The 27,413-nt window shown below is 35.0% G+C and overlaps 1 protein-coding gene across 7 annotated transcripts in view; it reads left to right on the plus strand.

Moving 5' to 3' along the window:
- SOX5 (SRY-box transcription factor 5) overlaps positions 1-27,413 on the plus strand; it is a 1,011,837-nt gene that overhangs the window by 761,393 nt on the left and 223,031 nt on the right. The gene's annotated exons all lie outside the window — the stretch shown is intronic.

A 27,413-nucleotide genomic window follows, 5' to 3' on the forward strand; every position in this document is an offset into this window, starting at 1 on the left:
CTTAGATTTTCTTATGTTAGTTAATCTGTGGACTAATATCCTCTCTTCTCCTTCTCTGCTTGCAGTGTTATTGCTGCTGTTGTCATCTGTTTGCTAGAAAAAGGACAAAGCAAAGACAGAAGAGTACTTTTCATACTAACTAAATTCATGTTTGGCTAAAGAAAGTGAACTTCTGTTTCAACTCAGTTGCTCAGCATTTGGTCCAATTTTCTATATTTCTAAATAAAATAGTAATAAGCTACAACTATTTTCACATTTTGCTTAATTCCATCTAGTCCAAAAACATCATTTAATTATTCCCTTCTCTCCTCCAAATTGGTACATCTTTTAGGATTGCAGTATGACTAAGGTTTTCTTCTCATCAAATTGCTGCATTTACTTCCAGAAACTAGGCATACTTCCTCTGTCTTTCATTTATTTAACATTAAACTAACATTTAGAAGTTATTTTCTATGATCCACACTTTGTTTTAGGTGCTGGAGACACATTGATTAGCAAGGTAGGCTCTCATAGAACTTATATTCTAGTAGATGTAGACAGATAAGATCGTTTCAGATAATATGTGCTATGAAGAAAATAAATCTGTATCATAAACAGTGACTATGATGAGCTAATTTAGATATAATGATCAGAAAAGGTCTGCTAAGGAAGTGACATTTGAACTGAGAACTGACAGGGATGACAGTATGCTTTTCTTCATAGGAAAGGTTTCCAAGGCGCCTTACAGAAGAGCATTCATTAACTTGATGATCAGAGAGCTTACGGGCTTGTAAATCTGATTTTACCAGGGCACTGAGAGCAGATCCGTCTTTCTGCGGGAGATTCACTCATCTAAGCTCAAGAGATTAATTAATTAATTAATCAATTAATTAATTTTTTTGGAGTATAGTTGACATACAATGTTACGTTAGTTTCAGGTGTACAGCATAGTGATTCTCCACCTCTGTAGGTTATGCTCTGCTCACAAGTGTAGCTACCATCTGTCACCATACAATACTATATAATATCATTGACTGCAGTCCCTATGCTGTGCCTTGTATTCCCATGACCGATTCATTCCATAACTGAAAGCCTGTTATCTCCTACTCCCTTTCACCTGTTTTGCACATCCCCCCACCTCCTCACCTCTGTCAACCAGCAGTTTGTTCTCTGTATTTATAGGTCTGATTCTGCTTTTTGTTTGTTTGTTCATTTGTTTTGTTTTTTTAGATTCCACATGTGAATGAAATCATATGGTATTTGTCTTCCTCAGTCTGACTTATTTCATTTAGCATAATACCCTCTAGGTCATTCCATGTTGTTGCAAATGGCAAGATCTCATTCTTTTTAATGGCTGCATAATATTCCTGTGTGTGTGTGTGTGTGTGTGTGTGTGTGTGTGTGTGTGTGTGTATCACATGTCTTTATCCATTCTTCTATTGATGGACACAGGTTGCTTCCATATCTCAGATATTGTAAATAATGCTTCAATAAATATAGGCGTGCCTATATCTTTTTGAATTAGTGTTTTCATTTTCTTTGGATAAATACTAAAACCATAATGAGATACCACCTTACACCTGTCAAAACAACTAAAATCAAAAAGACAAGAAGTAACTAGTGTTAGCAAGGATGTAGAGAAAAAGGAACCCTTGTGCACTGTTGTCGGTGGCATAAATTGGTACAGCCGCTGTGGAAAATGGTATGGAGGTTTCTCAGAAAATTAAAAATAGAAATACCATCTGATCCAATAATTCCACTATTAGATTTAATTTGTTTAACCAAAACTTAAATGTGTAGTTTTAAAATAAAGAATAACTACTACTAAGTTCAGAATACTGAAAACCCTTATGACGAAACAACCTTTTTCTCTTCCTGTAGGTAGATTCATATAGAAATCCAAATAATTGTCTTAAAGTCATTGGTAAGGGGTTGCCTGGGTAGCTCAGTCAGTTGGGTGTCTGACTCTTGGTTTCAGCTCAGGTTGTGATCTTGGGCTGGTGGTACTGGGTCCTGCATGGGTCTCTTTGCTCAGTGGGGAGTCTGCTGGAGATTCTCTCTCTCTCTCGCCCTCTCCCCCCTCTCCGTCTACCCCTTCCCCCCCTCGCGTGAGCATGCTTGCTCTCTCTCTAAAAAAAATAAATAAATCTTTAAAAAAAGATGTTGATAAGGATGTTATTAGAATGAGGGAGTTGTATGAATTAGATATTTATAGCTAAGGCACCTATAACAATAAGGATGGGGCTGGCTTATGTTGGCTGTAACTTCAGGCATCCATCTGCACCTTGGGGATGGCTTTGCCAACGTGTCCAGGCCCTTGGTCATTTTGGCTGGGTCTGCCTTTCTGACCCTTTCCGCTCTTCATCTCATCTCATCTCAATCCTCCTTCCCTCCCCCCTCCCCAGTTTGGATGCCTCTCTGACTGACATTGTTTTTTTAAATTCTTAAGGACCTGAGGAGCCATTCTGCTTTTACATATATATCTCTCTGATTTTGTCCATTATGTTTTGATCCTAAGGGTTTCTTTTTTTAATCTATTAGAGAATTATATTTTTTTACTGTCACATTCTTAGAGAAAGCATGAACCCCATCAACTCAGTCCTTATGTTTACCTAGTTGAAGATGACACATGATCTAAGCTTATATAGAAGAGCGTGATTCTAAACTACTTTTTAAGAAGCATACATATGTATATACTTTTAGGTCTGTACTTCTATTGTCCATTCTAAACATTTCCTTAATGTTGAAAACTGAAGGCATAACTGGGATACCTCATGATACGCCCATGGAGGTTAGAATGAAGTTGACATTTCATGTTTGTTGCATGCTTCGAATGTGCTAGATGTAATGCTGTGGAAATGTCTGCTTTGTAAAAAAAAAAAAAAATATGTTCAGTCTCACCATTGAATCCCAGTCTTGTTAGTATAAGTGGCCTTTAGTTTCTTTTAACCTTAAAAAGTTATTATTTTCTGTCAGTTTAACAATCATCATGACTCATTGTTTCAGTTTAACTTAGCCTAAATAAAAGTAGTGTCTGGATTTGGCCTTTAATTTAGCTCCAGTTTTTCAAATTCTCCCAACTGTGTTGATTTAGGAATAAAGAAAAACCATACTCTCCAAAGAAAGACTGATTGTGTTTTAAAGAGCGAATAGTGAAAAAAAAAATATGGAGAGGAGAGGGAGGAGAGGAGAGGGGAGGGGAGGGGAGGGGAGGGGAGGGCAAAGGATGGGAGGAAAGAGGAAGAGAAGAAAAAATATATTCAAATAGTTTTAAAGTTTTACTCTGTTCAGTTTTCTTTGGCTTATACCTTTTTTTTTCATTTTTTAATAGTCTACCTGAAACCATTTTCCTTCTTTTGCTTTTCATCATTTCAAAGTAATTTTTGAATTACTTAAAATGCAGGAGTGATAGTGGGTAATGAAATTAAACTATGCTTTGTTTTCCCTTTTCTTTTAGAAGAAGACAGTCACTGCTGTTTTTAACAATCAGACCTTGTGCATGCATGTTTTCTTTACTTCCATGCTTTCTGCAGTTATCTATAGTAACCATCATCTGTTAGCAGTATCATAGCACGTAGATTAGAAAGGAGGCAGCTTTTAGGCTTGTGGTTAGTTGGCCAAAGCGGAAGATGAGAGATTTTAAAAGAAAGAAAGAAAGAAAGAAAATCCTCCATAGTAACAACAGTGGTTTCCATTAAAAGCACAAAAGAAAAAAAGTGCAGAAAAGTTGAGCTACTTCTTATTCTTACGTTTGGTGCATTCCACTCTATCCAAAACATGCGTACTGTCATCTCAGTCTTCATAGAACATTTAACACTGGGGTGAAGCAAGAGAATCCCCAGGTGAACATGGCTGCCAAAATCAGTAGAATGGACTACAAGTGGTTAATAATTTTCTTTGCAAAAAGAACTCTTCGGTTTCATAAGTTGCAGCAGTACCACCAATCTTCCCTGACCCATCTCTCCCTTTCAGGAATTTCTTCTCCACTTTGTGCACAGCCAGCCCTAGGTCTGCAGGCCTGATCTCCTCAGGCCTAGAACAGAGCCTGTACTTTATTTCCCTGCAACAATTCTCACTTGCTACCAAGACACACTACCTTACTGTGCTCCTCTCAGGTTTTCAAATACCACTCTTCTTATTTTGCAGTCATATTTAAAACACTTTTATGGCTACATGTTGTCCACTTCATCAAATGCACTCAGTATTACCACCTTCCCAAGACAGTGGCCTCCCAAGGCCTCAGTAATATAGTTGAATCGAGTGCTCATTATTCAACAGCTACCTACCAATATTGCCAAAGAGAACTTTTGTACTTACTGTCGGTGCTTTATCACTCTATGTCCTGTTTTGTGTTCTTGTTCTAATTTTCTTTGCTGATTTAAAATAAATACTGCCCTATTCAAGAGCATTGGACTAATTTTAGCCCTGACATATTTCTTTCTTCTCTATTTCTCATCACACTCAAGATCAGGACCCCTTCTTTGGTACTTACTTACTTTTTTTCCTTTGCTTTATGCATATCAGCTTTTCTTAAAAAAAAAATCTCTGGCTATATTGTAAGATACTTGAAAGCTGTAATTTAATCTTACAATTAAAAAAATGCAAAATGCCTAAGAAAGTGTTAAGCTTACTTTTTTGACTTACTGTTTTTTTTCTTTAATGACATGCAATCTGTAGTCTTTTAATAGGAAAACTCAAATTGTTTCAAAATTAAGGAAAAATCGGGGTGCCTGGGTGGCTCAGTCGTTGAGCGTCTGCCTTCGGCTCAGGTCATGATCCCAGGGTCCTGGGATTGAGCCCCGCATTAGGCTCCCTGCTCAGCAGGAAGCCTGCTTCTCTCTCTCCCGCTCCCCCTGCTTGTGTTCCCTCTTTCGCTGTCTCTCTCTGTCAAATAAATAAATAAAATCTTCAAAAAAAATTAAGGAAAAATGACTGCCATTTCTGCTGACACAAAGCAGTTAGGGATTAAGCTGCTTTCAGTTAAATTATGTAATTTATTTGATGTATTACCTCTATTTAATATATAAAATATTGCAGTATCTAAATTTTGCAGGTGATCCTAATATGATCATATCAATCTTTATTAAAAACAAAAACTTTAAAATTTTTGTCAAGAGACTATAAACAAATAAACATTGATTTGGGGAAAATTGCTGAGATCATTATGACACCTATTAATGGTCAGTATTGAACATTATCCTTCAAACCCACACATATACATACACTCACAGTCATGCTCAAAAACAGAACTTTTATCTAATTGAAACACAACATGCTGGGTTATTAGGTTATTTATCATTATATATGCACATATATATTTATGTATGCATATATTTATATTTATATGCATGTGTGTGTATAAAATCATAGATGAAAAAAATACTTGTGGGAAGTTTCCTGAACCCCAATGCTTGAGATCAAAAAAGTTGCCAGAAAACTGAAATAACAAGAATTTCTCAAGCAATTAATTTTAGATCAGTGTTTCTTACTCAAAATTCACTTTATGTCAAGTTTTTCTTCATCATATGGACAAGAAGCAGTTCTAGCAAAGGATATGACTATATTATAAGTATACATATTAAAGTCACAGGTATCTTCATACTATTCTACAAATTTAATAAAAAAACTGCCAAACTAAGTATGGTTGGTTATTTTTGAATTTTATGTACTAATATTTATTAAAATTATTTTTCTACATTTATTTTTGTCATGCAGAAGTCCTTGTTGGCACACAGTAGCGAGTCTCAAAACTTTTAGAGGAGTCTGAGACCAGTCAAGGAAAGTAAAGTTAAATGATTTTATTGGTTTCAGATGATTTTGTAATAAGTGTAATCCCTCCTTCTTGCAATGATTGCTCATGAACTTGCTCTTGTGGTTAAAGTATCATGAGGAAAAATTCAGCACTTCTCAAAATAGTATTTGTTAAGACCTCTATAAAGTGAGAATATTGTTAAATGATTATTTATGAAAACTGCCATTTTATATTTTGAGGCATAATATTTAAACATTATAATTCACTATGGAAAAGTTTTACTGTGAAACTATCTGATGCTGGAAGCAATAAGGCCACAGATTGGTCATAAACTTGGAATAATTTCTCTGGTACAGTTATTTTCCTATCTGGTAAAATGACTTAATAATCTTCTGTTTCTTGAGAGCACTTAGATTGTATTCTCTTCTGACCATTTTCATCTGAGATACTTCGCTCTCATTTGTGTGTGTGTTGGAGGGGGAGAGTGGGTTCTACCTTCAGTGCCCCAGTTTCAGTCACCAATTCAGCCCCTTTTTAGTTTCATAAACCGTTTAGGCACTTTTTTTTTTGCCGTGAGCCTCACGACTGTTATGGAGAAGACATGAAACTTTTCATTTCTCTCTTTCTTTCTCTCCCTCCAGTCATCTACACCTCTGAGCAATAGAATTACAAAATAAGGTCACTGCACAGAAGCATAGCATACAATTTGGCTCCCCTAGCCCTTCCTGCTAAAGGAGAGGGATTTAGTGATCTGATGATGTCAATTCCTGCTTCAGTTCATTCTAAGCCTTACTATCTCCTTATTTTGGTATTCAAGGTCCTTTATAGTGTGATCTCTCTTTACCTTTCTAGTTTTAGTTCTCTCTACTTTCGGTATCCGTATGCCCTAGATATATCAAATATCTTTGAATTTCTTCAACTTGCTAGACTCTCTTTTGTTACCATGTCCTTCTCCATATTACTTCTCCTGCTCGGGTGATACTGTCTTCTTCATTCATGTGGAAAACACTTAGCTTTCAAAATGTGGCTTAGTTGACCTAGTTTTCCTTTGAACACCTTCTTGCATTAAAGTCCTTCTTTCCCTGAGTTAGACAGCTTCATTTTGTGTTTCATAGCATCCTGAGCATACTTCTGTCATAGCTGCTGGTATAGTGGTAATTATGAGTCTAAAATTTTGTTTTTAGGTCAGGGAATATAGCTTTCATCTTTGTAACCACAGTGCATAGCATAGTGATTGACACACTATGGGCATAGAATAACATAGAATAAATATTTGTTATGTAACTTATTTAATGAATAATAGGCAATTCTATTCTCAATTCTTAACTCATGTTGATTTTTAAAGAGATTGTAAAGATTGGGATATTATGTCTAATTTTTTTTTTTTAGAAAATGTAATCACATAGAGATACACAACTTATTCTTGCCTATATGCACATAGTAAAGTACAGATTCAATGTATAATTGATCTTTAAATCAGTACAGTGGAATCACATTTAAACTGGGTTTAGATTCTAAAGTCAGGGGGAAGGATAGATAGAATTACATTTCAAAATACCTCAGAGATTTGCCACAATGGAGACTATGATATCATTGTCATTTGGTCAGTCCACCTATTGCAACATGTTTCTGTTTCTTTGGTTGAGTCTTAAATGAAATTGTTGACTTGAGTTTCTTATTGAATGAAATGTATGTGTCTTTATTTTTTCTAATTCTATTTTATTATGTTAATCACCATACATTACATCATTAGTTTCTGATGTAGTGTTCCATGATTCATTGTTTGTGTATAACACCCAGTGCTCCGTTCAATACGTGCCCTCTTTAATACCCATCACCAGGCTAACCCATCCCCCCACCCCCCTCCCTTCTAGAACCCTCAGTTTGTTTCTCAGAGTCCACAGTCTCTCATGGCTCGTCTCCCTCTCTGATTTCTCCCCCTTCATTTTTCCTTCCTACTATCTTTTTTTTTTAACATATAATGTATTATTTGTTTCAGAGGCACAGGTCTGTGATTCATCTGTCTTACACAATTCACAGTGCCCACCATAGCACATACCCTCCCCAATGTGTATCACCCAACCACCCATCCCTCCCACCCCCCACCACTCCAGCAACCCTGTTTGTTTCCTGAGATTAAGAATTCCTCATATCAGTGAGATCATATGATACACATCTTTCTCTGATTGACTTATTTCGCTCAGCATAATACCCTCTAGTTCCATCCATGTCATTGTTTGTGTCTTTAAACATGAAATCCAAATCTTTTGGCAGAGCAAGATGCTCAAACTGGGATGAGCAAACAGGAACCAACAGAGGGAACAGCAAGCAGGCTCAAATTATGTGTGTCAACTTAGTGCAACTTGTTGAGGGCAGTGACAAACAGAATCATCTGCCCTACCTAAATTGTTAATTTTTGACTTATTTTTCTTTTAATTCCTATTTTAAATAAACATAGTTGGATTTAGATGAATTAACTATTTGTGTAAAGTAATTCCAAAGTAAAGGAATGAAGGGCTTTTTTTTTTTTTTGCTTTATTCACACAAATACTTGTCACAGTTTTATAGTTCCTTCAGAAAACATATACTTATAGATATTAGTTAAATGTATGTGCAATAAAAAGTTGTGTGTGTATTTGTGTGTATGTACATACAGAAACTTGGGAACAGAGGCAGATATTATGGTCACTGGAAATGTCTTTCTGACATAATTGATGTGTCCAGAAGAAGCCAAATCATTCACAAGACAAGGGAATCATATGGCTGTTAGTTCCCCATAACCTATGCTGTTCTGATTACTTTCGTGATCTATTTAATCAAGGATAACAAGTATAGCCCTGCCTATATAATCACAGTAAAACTCTTTTCACATACAGAATCCATGAGAGAGAATTAAGAAACTTGGATAATGAAAATGTTTCCTTTTATACTCTAATTACAGATAACTTGAAGAATGGTCTTCCCACACATCAGGAATGACTTCCAAATCATACATAACCTGAGTCATCTTAAAGCAAAGAGGATCTTTAAGAGTCTGGCAGAAATTCATATACTCATTCATTCAACAAATATTTTTTATGTATCTGATATATGTCAAGCTTTTAAGTATAGGAAATGGAGGTACATAGTGAGAAAGACAGATAAGTTCCAAGTTCTCTTAGAGCTTATATTTTAGTGAGAAGGAAGAGAAAAAAAATAATAAATGAATAGATAAGATGATTTCCGTTAGAGATAAGTGCTATAAAAAATAAAGGGAATTTGATAGAGACTGGAAGTGATAGTAGGGCTATATTGCTTTAGATGGTACGTCAAAGAAGGCCTTTCTGCAAAGGTGAAATATGAGTTCAGGATAAGAGGAGTCAGTCATGTGAAGTTTTGGGGGAAGAGTGACTGAAATAAAGTGAACACAGAACTCAAAGTGGAAACACACAGAAACGAGGGTAGACTTCGCTAGTTGGAGAAATGGCATGATGGCCTCAGTGGCTAGTTAGTACATGTGGGCAGAAGAGCAGCAAACAACTGGAGAAATGAACACAGGCCAAGCCTTATATAACTCTGTCTCTAGGCCTTGAATGAGGTTTGGATTTTATTCTAAGCACAAATAATCAGGGATACCCTTGAGAATTCAGAAATCATCACCAACAGGAGCTCAGAATGGTATTGTATTATGTGCACTCAGTTCTATTTGCAGTATGTCACCTATCATTATTGTTCGTAGTCTGGGTGAGTCAGTATGGGTACTGATTAAAAAAACAAATTTTGAAATTCAACAGATAGGAATTTGAATCCTGGCTTATTTCCTCACTAGATGTGTGTCCTTAAGAAATGAGTTATCCTTTCTAAATTTCAGGTTCCTCTGTAAAAAGGATGACAGTAGTAGTGCCTACCTCTGAAGGTTGTTTTAATAATTAAATGACATAATTACATAAACCACAGCACTACACATGATATATGGTAAAGAGTCAATAAGTATGAATGATTTCATTATTATTATTCTAACCAAAATAGGGAAGAGAAGCAATGCCTAATGTGACTCTGAACTGCACAATATTAATGATATTTAGAGCGTTTGTTGAATTGATTAGGGATTACAAAGTTGTCTATTTGGTCTTGTAATTTTTCTCATTTGAAAAGCAATATAGGTTTTTCATAGCCATTACAAATGCAGAAGCTGCTATAAGAAAAATTCTATTTTACATACACACAAAAGGAGATAGGTAGCTGAATTTTGCATATTCTAAAAGAGCATCCCACTAGGGAAAATCTTCCTATAAAGTCATAGATTCAGATTAAAGACGTATCCCAGAAAAGTTTCTTTTAGTTAAATATATAGCTGTGTAGATTATATATTATTTTCTTCATATTTCCCCAGTTAGCTGGTATAATATTCCGGCACTATTATTATTATTATTTCTTCAAGGAAAATGATCTGAAGAACAAGACTCAGTGTAAGGACAGAGGACTCCTCAATGCAGAATTGCTCTTTTCCTCAGAGTGATAGAATGTGAAGAATTTCTCATCCGCCTTTACTTGATCTTTTTGCTATGCTGATGCTATCAGAGTATAATTCTAATAGTAATCAAAACATTAATAATTTCCATGATTTAAAAAAATTTGGAGAAAAAAAGGAAAAAATATAAATGTTATTTTTCAATGCCAGCCTTTATATTATCCCAAAATTTGAATGAAATGCATTCAGTATTCTGGCTAATTCCATTTATAATTATTGCCAAAATATTTAAGAGTAGAGTTTCTTTTTTTGCCCTTTTCCCTGCCATTGTCCAGTTACAGGGCCCGGATCAAAGTATCAGTTTGCTGAAGAAAATATATATTTAAACACACAAATAACTTCTTGGGATCACTAGTTTTAGAATAGTGCTGAACAATGAAATTGCTCTGCTTGCAGGTATATTCACAATGGTGGTAGAAGGGAAACATGATGATGTTGATGAAGATGATGAAGTTGCTGATAGCAGCTGGCTTCTATTAAACACTTAATGTGTGTTAGACACTGTAACAGTCTTTCTCTGTCTTTCTTTCTCTTTCTCACTTTCTTCCTGTAAGGCAAACAGGCATCATTATTTCACTTTTTAAAAGTGAGCAAACTGAAACTGGTTAAATAGCTTGCCTAAGACCACTTGTTAGTAAAGAACAGAGCCAAGATCCATACCTCGTTCTGATTCCGAAGTTTCTTCTCCTTCTGTATTACGTTTGATAAAGTAATGAGGTAGATTTGTTCAGCTACCTGCAAATGTAGGTTGATTCTTATTAACATTTTAATGTTTTATATTGATAATTAGGTTTCATAGTGGCTTTCATAGCTGGTAACTTTGTATCTCCAAAACCTGCCATAATGTAAAAACTCCACGATTTCCCCCCCCTTTTTTAAAAGATCAGCAACAAGTTCCAACTTAGTGAACGTCCTGGTAACAATGAAAGGGCTGTAGAGTCTTTATATTTACAATTTACTGTTTTGTTTTTCAGAATAGATTCTTTTCCTCTTACCCACACTGCCATTGGATTTGGTGAACTGATTATTCCTAGTTGCAGGTGAGGGTTAAGAAAGTAGGAATTCAACAGTGTTGAGTTGCTGAAATAAGATTAGACTTCTTTATTTCAATAGTCTTTCTGCTACTTTCACTTTGCAAATAGCTAAGCATAGATGTTCGATACTTGAAGACTGGTGTTATTAATAAGCCATTCGAACATATAGAATTCTTGAAGATAATGATTTACTTGAAGAAGCAAAAGGTTATTATGAGCTCTGTCACTCACTGAGCTGCTGGAGATGTGGTTATTTGAGCAGTACATTACTCATAAAGATGGAGATGTGGAGAAGAACAATGATGACAAACACCCAAAAATATTGTATCGGGACACTTTACTTTGAGAAAGTCATTTAATGCCTTCAGTAGCCCTAGATGGTAGGCATATACTAATTCCTGGGGCACAGGAAGCTAGGTAATTTTACAAGATGTCTAAGCTTGTAAATGAAGGAGGAAGACTCTGGCTACAAAAAAGTACCTGCTCTTAGCAACTACAAATAGAATTTCACAAGAGTTAAAAGGAATTGTATATAAAGCCCTTAAAAGTTAACACCACTTAAAGTCTCAATTAGTAGTTGTTAGTATTACTGTTGTTTAGGTTGTTTCGGTATTATTATTATTATTATACATGATTATATAAAACTTTTTATTGTGGGTGTAAAGGGTACTTTTCCTCTTATTTTAATTATACATAAAGAAATACCTCCAAATATTTAAATTTATGATTTTGCATAGTATCAGTCATTCTATTTCTAGCCAGCTTTTTTATTAAATGTTGATGTGATTTTTATATATTCCAATGCGTATCACTTAGATTTCTAGAAGGGATCTGTATTATTGATTTTAAAGACAAAAAGCCTCAGTGGAAAAGATAAGCTTACACTTTGTAAAACACCAGTTAACACCAAGCATGGAATAAATAAAAGACCAGAGATCAAGGCATCAAAAAAAAAAAAAAAGCCAACTCCTTCATAACTACCTGATATTTCTACCATTTCCCTTATTCTGTTTATTGAGTTGGAAGGTACTTGTTCAGGAATTTCAGGTTTTCAGAGATTTAGGAAAAGTACTTGAAATTCCTTATCTATTTTTTTTAAATTTCCATCATAACCACTTTGTATTAAAAGCAGGCATGCAAATATGCAGAAAAATTGTAGGTCTTCTTGAACTTTGAGACATCCATTTTGGCAAAGGGGGCGGCACGCGTTTGGATAAATTTGTATGTGCCCCTTACATTTGGGTGTCAGTCTGAACTGCCAAACTTCAGAATTTTCACATTTTTAATATACCAAGGTGGGTTCAAACAGCCCATTAGTGTTAAGGCATATTTTTGAAACTGTTGACATTTGGCTACTGTTCTTTCATCCACTGTTCTGTAGGCTTGACAGAAACTTGGTTTAACTTGCAGAGAGAAAGTGAAAGACAGAGAAGGGTGTCTATATGAAATGCCCCAGAGAGAAGCAGAACTCCTGTAAGGCAACATGTGGGCATTGAGTGTGACACCATATTAACCTTTTTAATGGATGTATGTAATAAAGTGACATGTAAATGGAGCACAAGGGGAGATATGACACTGTATCTGGAAAAGGATAAAACAGTTGGTTGAATACTGGGCTATTATAGCAGTTTGCAAACCTTGGATAAACTCAGTCAGTGGTTGTATAATTGGTTATTCAATCCCGACCCTTGTTCACAGCTCAAAGCCAGGAACACTGAGACCTGTTGCCAATTTGAGTGAATATAGTGACTGTACTCGGCCGGGGCCTAACATTGGAGCCAGGCCTTTTCCTGTGGGCTGGTTTCCACCATGTCTGGGACTGGCTCAGTGACAGTGGGTCTTTTGTTGTGAAAGGCTGGCTGGTACTCCCCTCCTTTGCAAAATGTCTAACAGCTACACAAATATAAGAAAATAGGAAAAGGGACTTACTGTAGCTTTTCTCTTAGTAAGTTAATGTGAAGTTATTAGTTTTCCTTTATTTTTCTTTTCCTTTTTTTTTTTTTTCTTTGCTCTTTTTGGGGAAAGTCTGAGTTAAGTAAATCAACTGAAAGAGTGATATAAAAGCCTGCTTCTAGATAAGAATTGAATCTTGGTAGTCCTTGATTGGAATATGATATGTATGGAGAAATTTATAGTAATTGGACTCACAAAAATGGGTTTCTGAATAAGATATTTTTACTTCTCCTCCTTTCTCCTATGAGCGTTCATGTACTAAGTTTGTTTTTACTGAATATCTCCTGCGTGACTGAAAGATATAGCATGTTTATAAACCTGTTATGTGTTTGGCTTTATGAAACAAGCACCCTACCTTCTCTGTCCAAACACACTGGAGAGAGGCCAACAGACTAACCACTCACTGTTTCTAGTCTAGTAAACTTTGAAAAATAAATCAGTGAAGATTTTGATTTGAGTGTGTGGTATAAAGAATGCCCAGTCTTCTTACAGTGCCCAATTCATAAAGGAATCTGTAACAAGCTTGTAGTATTTGCCAGTTAGGTGCTGCTTACTGATAGGGTGACAGTTCCCAGCTGCAATCAATTATGCTTCCATTATTTCTGTTGTTTAAACATGCCTTGGAATACCAGTTCAGAGCATTTCACAAAGTGTATCTTAGTTCCAAAACAAAGTAAAGAGCATGTTAAAAAAGAAAAAAAATAATAAAAAACCAAATGCATTCTGAATTGCGATTTTTTTTTCCTGAGAGTATTTATAATCCCTTTGCCACCCTTCTCACCTCCCTGATTCCACCTCACACACCCAGCATTTATAAAATCACACACACAACACATCGTGTTTGATTTAATGCTGGGTTGCAATTCAATCAAGAGACTGCTGAGGTCATATAATATAAATGGCCACAGTACTTCTTGGCTCAGTTAAAGCCTTGATCATTCAGGGCTTTGTTTTTGTTAATTGAGTAGCCTCCTGCTGGGGGGAGCTCCTAAATATTTTGGACTATATGTCACTGAAAAGAAGTTGGAGACTAGAAGGTAGTGATCTGGAGCGCGGGGGCCGGGGGGCGGGAGGCGGTGGGGAAGGAGGTGAGTTTTTGCAGTGGACAAGGGAAAAGGAAAGACGTTGTTCTGAAACCGTGACGGGACAAAGGAAAAAGAAGCAAATTGTTTTTGAATAGAAAATTAATCATTGAAAAGGGACTGGCTATTGTGAGGCAAACATAAAAATAGAGGAGCATTTAACTTGAAATATATGAGAAAAAGCACTATAGAAATTCCAACAGAGGCATTTAATGGAAAATACACCTGGCCACCTCATTATAAGTACATCCCTGGGAGCCAAGTGTTATGAGCATTAGTAAGAAGGTGGTATTACAAAAAAATTGATTATAATCAAGCTTAATGTATTTGAGGCTTAATAAAAGTATTGTATGGCGGTAGTGAGTATCATGGCATAATAGAGACCTCTTAATATTGGATTGTTCATAAGTTTTGTATTTCATAATGTTGGTCTGTGGAGGCCTTTGCTTCCTGATGGGAAAATAGGAACTTGTATGGGAAAAGAGATCACAGAATCATAGACCGGCCCCTATTAACCCCAGAAAATGCAATTCAGCATATATCTTATCATCTTAATCTCCCAAATATTCTTTTAGTTTAGATTATAATGCAATATTGCATGTAACAAACAGATGTCTCCCCTAGGTCACTGTTTGTAATTTAGTAAATTGTAGGTGTCCAACTGGAGAGTCTAGAGCTGCTGGTGAAGAATGAATGTCTAAGATGCCTCATTAATTTAATGTAGGTAAGAGGCTGGTGGGCTTAAAGGATTTGGTAGTAACCCCATTGAGAACTACCTAAATGTAATTCAAATAGTGTGGAATAAACTTTTTTTCCCTATTATTTTTCCCCTCCATGCTGTGAATCTCACTGATCATTATTTTTTAGGCACTTAATATGTCACGACAAAAAAAAAAAAAGAACAGAAAGGCTGAAATATGTATGAAAACAAAAGTTTCGATTAAACTTAAGTATTTTTTAAAGGTGTTGGTTTTTAATTTTTATACAGCTCTATTTGGCACAGAACTCTTTACATGTTTTGAGATTTGGCTTTGCTGCTTTATAATTTTGAGGGTGCTGTGCTATAATCTGAACAATTTGCTGAGAAGAAAAGAGAGAAATAAATAACCCAGGTTTTACATCTTGAACTCTGGACCAGAATAATAAATTGACAACTACTGTATAATTGGGAAACTTGTTAGATTATGTATCTACTTTAATGTAATTTATAAATTTTGGAAATATTCTTATAAAGAATTTAATCCCCTCATCAAACAAAGTAATTTCTCTCTCATTCTTTGGTAGCTGCCATGGAGCAATGATGTTTTTCCTTTCTCTCTTTATAAATGGAACACTTTATTTTTTTAAATTTCATGAACAAAAATGTTAAGTAGATAATGCACCTTTTAACATTAACCTGTTGGAAATAATAAAGATCAGTTTTGATGATTACAAATTTATTGCCAACACAAGTTTAGTTTACCAAATTTCTTGCAATAAATTATTTGCCTTCTGCAAATAGGATTATAGACAGCTACAATACTTGGAATGATTTATTTGTCATGCTTGTAATTTAACTGAAGATATCAACTACTCTTATTGGAACACTTTTAATTCATAAAAATGATTAAATATGTGTTTCTAATTTATCATCATTGTTCACAATGTTTTATGTGAATCTTCCTCCCAGAGGAATTACAAGATTTTTCCAAATAGTTGAGGGCAGTGAAGCCTTTTTGTAACCATCTTCAGGATTTGTCCCAGTGTTCACTTTAGGTGGGAGATCTAATGTCCTGTAATAGAGACCCTGTGGGGCTTAAACATACTCTGCACCTTTTTGTGAGAACTGAGATAGCAGCTTCCTGGGGTTTTCATGTCCCTCAGGGAAAATTCCCAGAGATATGAACATTTTTAAATTTCTGACATGTGCAACACAGACTTTTGTGGCTTTTGAAAGACCATGCCCAAGTTTGTAAAAACTTGCTCTCTGTCAGGTCAGAAAATTGGGTGGTCTGTCACTTTACTGGATTCATCCATCCTTTGGGGATGAAATATTGACCTATTTTTTTATTTTTTAATTGCTGACATTTCATTGTACTTCACCAAAATCCCTACGCTGTTATAAATAAGTTTTTTCCCCTACCTTTCTTAATTTTATTCTATTAACTCAGTGAGTCATTAAGAAAGCATGAGATACACATCATAGTGTGGTGAACATCCCTTGAGCCCTTCCCACCCCCACCTGCTTTTTCTCTTCGGGTGCATTTCTGATGAGATATCTACAAGATGATTTAATATCATAAATTTGATATTAAATATATGTATATGTGAAAGAGAAAGATTTAAGGAATATATATCTCTATCTATTATTTATTACATACATGAGAGTTAAGTTGTTCAATGATTACTTCAGGAAAGCTAAGCACAAGAGAAAGAAGGGATGTTCAGCAGACCTCTCTTTCCTATTCTCTTCTCTCTCCTTGGATATTTCTCTGTCCTTTCAAATGTTTTCCTCTCAGTTATTAGATTTGAGACATGATTCTATAGATGCTATAGGTTGATGTTTTTAAGAGTATAAAAAAAAAGGGTGCCTGGGTGGCTCAGTTGGTTAAGCGTCTGCCTTCAGCTTGGCTCATGATCCCAGTCCTGGGTTTGAGCCTCACGGCAGGCTCCCTGCTCAGCAGGGAGTCTGCTTCTCCCTCTTCCTCTGCTGCTCCCCCTACTTGACTCTCTCTCTCTGTCTAATAAATAAATAAAATCTATAAAAAAAGAATATAGAAAAATAAGCAGCAATGCTTCTGTGCTATAGAAATTCCTATTTATTATATTCAAGGTAGAGATTATTTTCCTTTCTACCATTAACATCCTTTCCAGTATTAATAATTCAGTGTCCTCCCATTCCTTTAAATGAATAATCAGGATATGATCCCACTCATTCTTCTCTGATTTACCACATTGCTTGCAGTGTTATTCCACTGTTCTTCTCTGAACCTTAGTTCTCAACTGTGAAAAGAGGATGCCCTTGTCATTTAGTTGACATCTTAGGAGCTTCTCTTTTTTCTTTGCTGTTTACATAAACATAGATACCTCTCATAAAATGTGTGAAGTACATTACTTTGAAGAATATACATACATGAATATACATATGGTCACACGATTAATGGTCCCTTGTTTAAGATTTTTAAACAAAATTTTTGTTCCCAATACTCCAGTAATAATAATTCTCTATTTTCCCCCTTTTGAATAAATAAAACATATATGAGCTCCTGGTAGTTCATTATTGCATTTTACTGTGACTTTTTTTTCCCCTTTGAATTACTATATCTCATTGAGTTGTATAATAGAAAACTATTGGTGTATATTTGAATTTTCTTTTGTTGATGATGTTTAAATTATTATTACTCAAATGACACTGTGATGTTAGTAAAATTCTTTTACCTTTTCGTAAGAAGAATTCAATATATTCTACTTCACGTCTTAACCACTTGAAAAAAGTTTTCAAGTTTCTGAAAATGTAGTAGAATGTCTTTATCCATATTGTTACACCCCAAATCGGTGTTTCCTCATCAAAAAAATTACCTCAGGTATTCGGGAATTGCAGATTCCTGGGACTCAACCAAAGCATAAAGAGCCAGACTCTCCAGTGGCCCTGGAATTCTGCACTTAAAGTAAGATTCCCTATGAAATGAACTTCAAGTGGCTAGGATCCACTTCTGTTTTGCTCCTGTTAATATCCCCATGCCTGCAAAAATATATAGTACCTATTCTTTGTTGAAATAATCCATTCTACTATTCTTATCCATATACTTATCTTTTAATTTAACTTTATATTGATATTTCCTAATTACAGACAAGATGAGAAGTTGGCCCTATTTTTGGAAAGTATTGCTTAGTAGATTTTTTTATAGCTGCTTTGATTGATAAATAGTAGACTATTTTTGAATTCTTTATGGTAATACTGCAAAAGTAGCATTTAGGAAATAGTCTCTCAGCACATTTTATTTACCATGTAATAATTAAAATAAGGCATGTTCTCTTTGTTTTTACTTCAATAAATGAAACAATAAAAGAGAAACTCAGTGACACCATAGCAATTTGAGTCAAACATTTAGTGTCTGGTCACTGTTAGTCTATCCATCTTTCCCAGGAGATAGTGAATTTCTTGAGGTGTGGAGGCCATGTCTTAGTGCCTAACACCCTGCCACAGTAGCAGCTTGATAATGATTGTTAAGTAAATGAATAAATAAATGGATAAAGTCTAACATCTCCTGATCTTCTGTGTGTATGTACGTGTGTGAATTATGCAAAATAATGAAAAGGGCAGTATCCGATTTTTTAAAAGTAGTCTGATAGCTCTAATAGTACATCATGCCACTAAAAGCAAAGACAATCATTTTGTACATTCATTCAGTTAAGAAATTAAATGAATATAGCAATGGATTCTCCATGCCCAATTTTATACCCACTGACTTTAACACTGAGAATGCTAAATCTCTGGTGATACAGGAAAAGTGAAAAACCAACTATGCTTTTCTCTTTTTCTATTTATGCAGACTTTTTTCTTTTTTGTGTGCTTCCTTTTTATCTTTTTTTCCCACTCATTCTTCCTTAAATGAAAATGCTTCTTAAAGAGAACTCTTACAGGTTGATTTTGTTTGGCTCTTCTGCATTTGGCGGGGTGGGGGTGGGGGGGTCACGGCATATCATACCTAACACAGGACTGTAGCTTTCGTTGTTGAGTAGATAGTGTCTAAGCTTGTGAACATTAAATGCCATTTTGGAAATAAAAGTATTGTATTTTCTCATCTAAAATTACTCTAAAAATGACGCGATCCAAAATCCATGAAAGGTTATGAGAGACCAAATATAACAAGTTGTTAAGGCAGATGGACTACTTTGGTTGAGAAGGATATGTGCATTTTTAGATATATGATTTTAAGCAAATCAGGGGATATTTTTCTTAATTTTAAAATCCGATGCTATGTATTAGAACATAAAAAAATAATTTGAATTGTAAGTAGCTTTTCAGCTCAACTGTTCAACTACCTGCATATCACAATCTCTAATTTATCATATGAATCATGTCAGTTTTTATTGTTCATATCTTTTCAGGCATCTGGCAAGCTGAGATTGCGTTTTGTTTTCACATATGTTGTGATAGAGAAGATTCAGGATGTGTAGTGGTTTAGCATCAGGCTGTATGAGCTTTAATTCTCACTTCCAGTGGTAAAACATTCTGTCATATTTTTAAAGTATTGGAATTCTTATTCTAGTGTATGTTCAGTGGTTTTCTATTTCTATGCTTTTTGTATCTCCTTTATCATCCCTACCACCCACTTTTCACAATTTTAAACAACAACAACAAAATTGTACAAATACGATCAGTAATTTTCATTTTCATCATGGTCTTAGATATCTTAATTAAATGGATGATTATGTGAATACACTCTTTTATAGTAGGATAATTGCTTCATTTATAATTCAAATACATATTTAGGTAATTCTTTTCCTAAATATATCAGTAGGCATATGTAATTTGCTTAGAACTATGCATTCTTATCCTTACTAAGCTGCGATATGTTTAAGCTATCTTAAACTCCTGTTTGTAAATATGTCTTGTGAAACGAAGACTTTGTGTTAAATATGCCTGATTCTCATGTACCTTTTGCTATGACTTAGTTCTTATGGTTTGTCTTCTATTTTTCTTTCTTCCTCTATCTCACGTATCCCCAGTTGAGAAAATAGTATTTCATATAAAACATATGGAGAGTAAGTTTTATTGTAATTGATGTCTAAGAAAGTTGGTTATTCGGTGAATAAAATAAAAAGACATAGTCATGAAAAACTTTTTTGGGAAATGCTTTAACTTTTTGAAGTTGCCTATTACCGTTACAATCATGAATATCTTCCTCCCGAATTTCTCTCTATCGCATTATTTATGCTTTTCTATTCTACCCCTTAGCAACCCCTTTGCTTCCTCCTACTCTCCACTGTCACCCCTCTTATTGTAACAAATGACTACAACTTAATTCATGTTTCCCCACCCACACTTTGCTGACATCATAAATTATTTGGATACAAATGGACAATATTCATTAGCTGTGCACTTTGCCGAAAGAGCCTTACACAGGAGTGCTGCACTCTCTCATTTCTATTAAAAGTTAAAATGCTCTTGCTGTCATGGGGGTTGGGGTGAGTCAGCCATGATAGAGGACAGGGCTACAGTGCTAATAAATAAAAATAATAACTATTACCGCTGGTTGAGTGACCCTGGGAAAAGAGCACTACAAAGCTATTTGTTGTTCTCTTTCACTTGTCAACAGCACTGGCTTAAAAGCTTTAGCCATTGTTGAGGATGTAATAGAGCCTATGGAAAGTTAGAGAGACAACTGTCCAAAAAAATTTTAAAAATCATGCAAAGATCAGTTGAGTATTTTTGTGTATCTGTGCTGTTTTGGAACAGTTCATACATTAACCTCATGGAAGTGACAACTATCCTTGTCCCTCATGATACTACGCCTTTTTCTCTATCATTTTTATTGGTATGAACCCACTAAAAAATTCATAGGGATGGTAGATAATCAATGGAACTAAGGGTTGTGGGTCATTACCATAAAAAATGTAGAGACAACCATCTTCCTTCTATGAGGTTTTTGAATTCTGGGTTGTTTTAGCGATGGGCAAAGTGAAGCATATGCGTATATATTTCATTTGATTTTTGAAACAGTTCTTTTGGGTTGTCATATATTAAGTTGCAGTTGTAATGTTAGTCACATTTTTGAGTGTTACTATGTGCCCTGTAGTGTTTTAAGAGCTTTATATAAATTATCTCATTTAGTTATTTTGACAATCGTATGTGGTCAGTACAGTTATTATTCCCATTTACAGATGAGTCAGTTGAAGCACAACGAGGTTAAACTACTTGCCAGAGGTCACAAAACTAGTAAGTGATGGTGTCAGGTTGTATGACATTAAGGCTTTTTTAATGCTCAGTAGCACAACATTAGTGAGATTTTGTGCATGAGGAATACCTCTTTGCAACTCTTTTTTGAAATGCTTCCCCCAAATTACTTAATGTTATTTTTGCTGGCCTCTAATTTTTGAAACAAAGACAAAACAAAGTGTTGCATGAAAATATACTTAACTTGGGGCACCTGGGTGGCTCAGATGGTTAAGCATCTGCCTTCAGCTCAGGTCATGATCCCCGGGTCCTGGGATTGAGCCCCACATCTGGTTCCCTGCTCTGCGGAGAGCCTGCTTCTCCCTCTCCTTCTACTGCTTCCCCCGCTTGTGCTCTCACTTTCTCTGTAAAATAAATAAATAAAATCCTTAAAAAAAAAAAGAAAAGAAAATATACTTAACTTTCTGAGTGATAGAGTAGATAAAACAATATAGCTTCCGAAGTGTCTCTTTCAATGAATTTTTTTTTTTTTATGTAGAACATATAGAGCCATCTTGTGAGGAGTAAACCCAAGGTTATTGAGATGTAGCAATTATATCATATTGATTATGGCATGTTTAATCATGTGATGAAGAAATATTCTTTTAAAATGTGGTATAAGACTGAATATAATTGGGCAGGTGTGTTAATAGTTTCAGCTTGTGCAACGAGAAAATTCAAGCTTGTAAGTATTGTTTTAAATTTTGCAATATTCCCAAAACTGACTGCACATTAAACATTTTAAAACTTGAGTCAGCGGGCCAAATTTTTTTTTCCTTTCTGTTAACAAGCTCTTATTAACTTTCAAGTGGAAACAAACAAGTATTTTGGCATCACTAAAAGTAAAGTATTTGTAGAGCTTAATTCACTTTAGGATAATTACATATAAAAATGAGGCTTATTGAAATTCTAATGCTTTGGAATTTCAGATGTGTTTCTCTTGTGTGTTGTGGTATGTATTATTTTTTAATGTTGCCTAGAAGAACTTGACATTTTCCGTGGCCGACTAGCTGCAGTGCTTGGCTAATGGGAATGTTACAAGGCCCCGTGGTCTTCAGTGGACAAATAACTTTCCAGATATATAAAAGTTTTACATTACTTCCATTATATTGTTTAGTATTTGCCCCCAAATGCTGTCTAGGCCTGTGCATATTGTCAACATGAATTAAACTCTTACAGATATATGATTTCTAGAGTTAGCCCAATCTTCCCCCTCAAAAATAATCTTATTATCAGTAATTGAATAATTAAATAGCAAGCATTGAATTGTAATTAGCTTTTTGAAGAAAAATATATTTGGCCAAGTGTTCTAACTTGTGTTTATTCTTCAGCTTTATGTTGGCCATCAAGTGAAAGCTTGCAAGGGGAGAATATTGAGTTAACAATACCTAATTCAAACAGAGATCAGTAGCCCAGATCAACTCTCATATAATAATTGTTTAAAACTAGATGAGGCGAATAAAACTAGACTAACATTTCATTTTTGACAAGTTTAACTTTTAAAAAGAACTTGTTATTGTGTGTGGCATATCGAAAAGAACACTGAACTAGGAGTTAGGCTTCAGGTCCTACCTTTATATCATTAATTAGATTTATGATTTTAGGCATATTTTAACCTTACTTTACAATTTCAGTCTGTAAAATGCAGAATTTTGTCTAGACTATTTATTACCCAAATTGTATTGAGCAAAACAGTCATCTCCCAACACTGATTTCCTTGGTCAGATATTTAAATTACACCATATAATCCACAATTCACTTAAAGATTGACAGTCTCTTAGCCCTTAAATAGATCTAAATCTTGTAGAAATGAAATGTAAATTTGTGGAATGTAATGAGATTAACATGACAATGGAATGCTTATTTTGTTTGTTTTGGTTTTAAGTAACCAAACAATTTGTGTTCCGTTTATGTCGTGTGTTTTATTTAATAAATTACTTTTATGAAATGCTTATCTAAATGATATCTAAAGATCCATACAGGTTTTAAAATTCTGATTCTACGATGTGAATAATCTACATAATGTCACTTTTACTTCTTGACTATGAAGAGGTATTGCTATATATTTTGAAGTTTAGACATACTGTTGTTCCTTCCAAAAGACAACTCCCATTCCTAAACATGCACCCTATCACATGTCACGAATAACACAGCTTAGGTTAAGCTACAAAATTAAAGTATAAACCGTGGTAGATTTGTCCCCTAACTCCGGGGACTTTGTTTAAAAAAAGTCAAATATTACACATACATGTTTTTTGCTTGTTCGATTTTTCAATGAGCTCTGCCACTGCAGATCAGGGGAGATTAAGGGAAAAAACCTACATAAACACAAAGCAAAAACCTGAGCTTGTGTGTAAAGCTACTGCACTGGAGCGAATGTGGTTTAATTCTTGGCACTGGCAGCTTGTTGGAGAATTACAATATGTTGGCATGAGTCTCTAGGTCTCATTGTTCCAGATGAGGGAGTCAGTCTTAAGAGTGTTTGGCACTGAAGGGAAAAAGGAGTGAGAGTTATAGGGAATGAACAGGCCCTAAAGAGGCAGGATGCTGTTGTAACAATGGCTGGCACAGTTGGAGGGGCCATTCACTGGTGGGGATTGCCATAGGCATTGATGTGAAGAAACATATGTGAGCAAAAGAGGCAAGGGTGAGGAGGGAAAATCAAGCAAACATATCAAAAGGGTCCTGATGGCAGAAAGAGACAAAAGTAATCCAATTAGAGTTATCGTAATATTAATGGATTGACTGATAAGGATATCTGTCATCACCCTCTAATTTATTTTATAGCTATTTCCTACCATTTATTTTATTTTTTTAATTTTAAAATATGTACGTATTTATCTTCCCCTAAAGACACAGATCCCTGAATTAAAAGGCCCTGGTTCTGTATTCCCTCTGTTCTACTCTGTGGCTAGGTGATGCTGGGAAAAGCATCTTTCTGAGCCTTAGTTTTCTCATCTGCAAAACGGTGTAATAACAATGCATACCATTGACAATGCTGTTGCATCTGACAGCATTATATAAACTGAAATGCTATGCAAAAGTAAGAGCTACTATTACCTCTCACACTTATTTTAATATAGGGAGCACTAGTTTTTATTTTGACAGTAATTGCAATACTTCAATGTTGGAGAGAAGTAACTCTCAGGAGAATCTTTAAAGGGGCTTGTAGTAAAACTGTGGCATATATTAATGTGAAAATGATGGATAACCCAGAATTTGAACTTTTGGAAAATAAGTATGTCCACAAACATACTACACATACTCACAATATAAAATACAATTCTACACATATTTTAAAAAATCACATCTCATTTTAGAAAATGGGATATTTAATAGATAACTACTATATTTTTTAGTCCATCAACACTGAAGTAACACTTACATAATTGTGTCAAATTTCACTTTAATCACATTCACACATTTAATGAACAGGTGTATTATAAATATTGGGATTTTGCCATTTGGTCTTTTACAGTTCTAGTCATTTATATTCTCTGGGTTCTTTACCATTTTCAGAGAAATTCAGTCATTAGTACCCGTGCATCCACTGTGTTCATTATGACCATTGTGAACTCATCATTAACTGTCTTCATTAACATCCATGGTGAAATCATTTCTTAACCACCTCTTCATGAACGACCGGTGGAGACAAACTACAACAGTAGCGGCTGGAGGAATACTGGACGTGGATTTGCTTAAAGCTCTTTATTTTATAGTAGTTCAGATAGAGAGGTGAAGTGGGTGAAATGATGGACTTTTGGTCCCCCTGACTTTGGGATCCAGTAGGTTGAACTTAGCTCCCTATGGGCAACTTCTCAAAATAATCTTCTGAATTAGATACTGGTGCATTTGTTTACCACTTAAGAAACCAAAGCTTAGGGAAATATCTAATTCAGAAGATTATTATGAGAAGTTTGAGATACCACATGTAAAGGACCTGGTACACTGCTTAGCACTTAGCCCTCAAAATAGTAGCTGTCATTATCATTTCATTGTTGACAAGAGAGTTCAGAATTTGTAGGCAAAAAACAAAACAAAACAAAACAAAAAACAAAACCTTACTTCAGAAAATCAACTCTGCCCATTACATTTTGTGAGACCTCAGACAAGTCCTTTTTTTTTCTTTTTGCTTTTGTTTTTAACCTGTGTGATGGATATAATAGCACAATGTGAGTCTTCAGGTTTTTGCTATGATTAAACGAGAGAATATAGACAGGTAAAAGCATCTAACATAGTTCCGGGCACATAGGCTGCTCAATAAATGTTTACTGAATCTAATTTAAAATATATACCTCACCCAAATTGCAAATATTAGTGTCTGTATTCATCCACAGACATGCATCCCCGAGTTAGATATGTTTCTGATTTTACATCTTCCAAATTATTTGGTCTTAAAGAAGTTTTATATATGTGTGTGTGTGTGTGTGTGTGTGTGTGTGTGTGTGTGTGTGTGTATAAAGTCAGGTATTTGAAAAAAAAAAAGTGGCTCTGTATAGGAGGAGCCTTCTATCTTTATGTAAGTTAATAAAGAGGCCAGGAATGTTCTGCAGGTTTCAGAAATCTGGCGGCTGTTACTTTAACTCTGCAACTTAGACAGAAGACTTCTGTTTCTTTATGAGCACACTACAGTGAATATTTTGTCTAGCTGCAGGGGAAAAGCTTTGTCATGGACTTTGCAGACAATAGCCTTAAAAGTAAAATGGTCTGCTTTTGGTGCCGGGAGGTTCAGGGGCCTATTGTTAGTGCACAATGGATTTCTATTGCTGCATTCCTGCTTTGCAAAGGTTTGTTAGCTTTTAATGACTGACAGTACTCTATTGCAAATACCGTATAGGCTGTGCCCTGTTTACATGCTACTCAAGAATTTTTGTGGAGTGCTGGAAAAAAGAAACAGTGGTGTTTGTTTGACCTACTCTGATAAGGTTTAAAAAATGATTTCGCTCATGAAGTGTTTACTGGGAATGTAGAAACATTGGAAATCCGTGCAGAAGTATTTTAAAGTTACTTTGAAAGCCTCAATGAACAGAAATATTGATTACAGTAAGAAGAGATTTAAGCCGTTTTATTACTCAGAATTGTCATTACCATTTTCAAAACCACTGTGGTACAGAAAGAGGGCTATTTGAAGAAAAAGTAAAAGCAATTTCTTAGGATCTGTCTTCCTTAAAATGTAAGAAATGGAGATACCTTCTTACAAAGGAAAAAAAATACAACTTACACATTCCGTAGTAAATTCCATAGTAAATGTGTACACAGTAATTGTGGTAGGTGTGTGTGTGTGTGTGTGTGTATGCACCATACGTATAGACCATAGACTGTGTAAAGCAGTAATCATTCAGAGCTTTTCACTATTTTATTTTCCAGAAGTTTTTGACATCCGGAAAAAAAAAAAGCATTCCATATTGTCACAGTTTTTCCAAGGAAATTTCACCTCTGTTTTGTTGAAAACTCCACACGGGCTTTGTGACTCTGACAGTCAATGGCTGTAAGATGGAGGCCTGAGAGAAGTAGATAGCATTAGCCAAAGATGTTGATGACGCCTTAAAATGCATTTTAACTGTGGGGAAAATGAACCAGTTTCTAATAATCTTATGGTCTCTAGGCCAGACGGTCCCTTTGATAAGTTAACATGTACTCCCTTTATGCTCCTAGTAGGGGGTAAACAAATGTCTGAACAAACACAAATACACATAAACACCAATGTGGAGAATGGCAGTGTATGTCTTAGATCCAGATACTAAGTGTGGGTATTGTTATTTAGATGGAGCATACTGGGACACTTATCTTTTAGTACACTCCATTTTCTGACTGAATGCAGTGCTAATCGTGGGATTGAAAGCCATTGTAATTGTGTACCCATCTAAATGCTGACAAGAATATACAATTACATTGTTTGGAATTGAGTTTAATGTTTGGGAGTTTTATTAGCATTTATGTTTACTTATACATTAAAATTCAACACAAAAGAAGAGGTCAAAAACCATGTGATATATAGAAACAAATATCAGACTAAAGCATAACCTTGCTCTTTAAAAAATATGTGCCCTGTCTCAATACTGGACATTTTAAAAGAATGTGAGACAAATCTGAAATAAGCAAATAATAGGTCTCCATTATAGGTATTACTCACTTTTCTAGATTTTGCAATCTTTGTAAAGCTTCTTTTATACGAACTTTTTTT

The sequence above is a fragment of the Callorhinus ursinus genome, unplaced genomic scaffold, assembly GCF_003265705.2.
Source record: "Callorhinus ursinus isolate GAN/ISIS: 27379988/994484 unplaced genomic scaffold, GSC_fseal_2.0 scaffold27, whole genome shotgun sequence".
NCBI classification, from domain to species: domain Eukaryota; kingdom Metazoa; phylum Chordata; class Mammalia; order Carnivora; family Otariidae; genus Callorhinus; species Callorhinus ursinus.